We start from the raw sequence: 2722 nt of genomic DNA, 5'->3' as shown, positions 1-2722 counted from the left end.
AACAATGCCGTGCTCTCTCAAGTATTCATCAAATTCAGTACTCAAATATTTACCTCCACGATCTGATCGAAGAGCTTTAATACTCTTTCTTGTTTGATTTTCTACTTCAGATTTAAATTCTTTGAACTTTTCAAAGGATTCATGTTTGTATTTCATCAAATACAAATACCCAAACCTTGATTTATCATCAGTAAAGGTAATAAAATAATGAAAGCCCCCTCTAGCCATTTCTTTAAATGGACCACATACATCACTATGTATTAGCTCCAAAATATTTTTAGCCCTTAACCCTTGTCCAACAAAGGTTGATCTAGTCATTTTGCCCTGAAGGCAAGATTCACAAATTGGAGTAGGCTCAGAGCCTAATGAGGATAAAATCCCCATTTTCTCCAATTTTGCAATCCCATCTTCTGCAACATGACTTAATCTTAAGTGCCAAATATATTTTGAATTTTGAGTTGATTTTCATCATGGCATTGCATTCTTTTAGTCTGCTATACATCCGGAAAGTCACATACAGTAGGGATGTCTTTCAGTGTTGGACTCCCCACTTGGGTGTCTATTACATGTGCCAAGTATGCTTCACACCCCTTTCTGATCATTCTTCTGGCTAGTGTAGCCGAAATGATGTTTGATAGCAGTAAATGCCTCTCCCCATGTATTAGCACATCACTGTACAAAGGGAGACCAAAAGTGACTGTCTTTAGTCTACAGTCAATCATGGCGTGATGCCTGGCTAACCAATCCATGCCCAAAATAATATCATACTCTCTGAAGGGCATTTCAATCAAGTCTGACAGGAAAACATGTCCTTGGATCACCAAAGGACAGTCTCTATAGATTCTGTTGACTCGGACCTCTTGTCCTAACAGACTAGTTACTAGCACTTCAAAACCCATTTGCACACACGGAACGACCAGTGAACTGACTATGCTAGCACTAACATATGAATGGGTTGAACCCGGATCAAACAATACAAATACATCTTGACTAGAGATAGAGAATGTACCAGCTACCACATCAGAAGTCTCAGCCTCTTCTCGCTGCCTCATTGTGTAGATTTTGGTTGAAGCACTTCCTTGTCTCCGATCGACCAATCGCGTTCTCGATCGCCGGCAAAGGCTGCCTCTACCGCTTCTTCCGCTAACCGATCGTGAACCTCTAGGAGCAGGACTCAATAGATCCTCGGCGAGTAGGAGCTGGACCATATCTCAAGACGAGCACTAGTGCGCCTCTTGCTAAATGACCCTTGCCTCCGACTAAAGCAGCCCCAATGGCCCAATAACACTCCCCATGAATCTTGCCACAAGTCTCACAGGCGGACGTAATGTGAACTCGCCGATCACGACTGCACCTAGGGGTCTCTGTCCGAAAATCTGCCTACCAAATCTTTCCACCTCGACTCCGGGTCCACTAAACTTCTTTCTCTTTCCAGAGGTAGCACCAGAACTCTGTTCAACTGATTTTTCCCCCTTGTCTTTTTCTGATTTCTCAGCTTTTTCTGATTTTTCTTTCACTGGGGTTGCTTCTGATTCAATTCTCTCCAGTTCAAGTGCTTGAGACATAAGCTCTGAGAAGTTACTGTATCGGAATCCCACAACTTGCATCCTTATACTGGGCTTCAAACCCGTCTCAAATCTCTTGCACCTTGCCTTGCTGGTGGTAAGGAGACTCCCCACATAGTGACTCAGGAGGGAGAACTCCCTCTCATACTCTGCTACTGCTCTGTTGCCTTGTTTTAGACTCAGAAACTCTTGTAACTTCTTATCAACATATGCATCCGGGATGTATTTCTAGCTGAACTCTCTGATGAAGTCATCCCAGGTCAACACTGGTGGTTCAGCCAAGCTGTGGGGGATGGTCTTCCACCAATCATACGCATCCCCTTGCAGTAGCGACACAGAATATTCAAACTTCAGCTCATCTGGGCAGTGCAGTTTCTTAAACACTCTGTCCATTCTTTCAAGCCACTGCTCTGCTTCTAAAGGGTCCACTGTACCCTTAAATTCTGCAGCCCCATACTTCAATAATTTATCATATTGTCTGGCTGGAGGCAGTGGTTGTGCCATAGGTGTTTGGGGTGGAGCTTGAACAGGCATACCCCCAGCCATTTGTTGAAACATTGCCGCCATCTGCTGTGCAAAGTGTGTAGGGAACTGTGGCATTTGCAGGGCTGGTGCTACTGACCCACTGACATTCGGTAAAGCTAGGGCTTCCTCTTGTGCCTCAGCTTCAAAAGACTGCTCAACTGAGCGATCCCCTTCTTCCATCTCAATCTGAAGTAGGGTATCTCCTGAACAAATAACACATGGAGATTTCCATCCGTTAGTTCATATTTATGATGTAATGCACTGTATGTAACAAAAATGGACATTGAGCAGTTGTACTTAACAAAGAAAGACACAAATTCATAAGTTAAAACATACTTCAAAAATTTGCTCTGATACCACTAAAACATGTCACACCTTACCCCTCTGTAAGGTATAACATGATCCCGTAGAATACCTAATGAACTACCAAACTTCACCTACCGATAACTCATTAAGTACCCTACAAGGGATTTTAAAACAATTTTCTTATTTTTGATAAGTGGTGAGCATTTCTAATAAGTATTTTAAACATGTAATTAAGTTGAAAGCTAGTTGGAAATTTTAGCCCATTTTATTTTTCCGCAAATTTTATAAAAATTTTGACAGAGTTCCCTCTGTATTTTGAGAAAACA

The sequence above is a fragment of the Hevea brasiliensis genome, chromosome 4 (assembly GCF_030052815.1).
Source record: "Hevea brasiliensis isolate MT/VB/25A 57/8 chromosome 4, ASM3005281v1, whole genome shotgun sequence".
Lineage (NCBI taxonomy): Eukaryota > Viridiplantae > Streptophyta > Magnoliopsida > Malpighiales > Euphorbiaceae > Hevea > Hevea brasiliensis.
The sequence above is the reverse complement of the archived record's forward strand: the minus strand, read 5'-3'. Positions refer to the sequence as shown.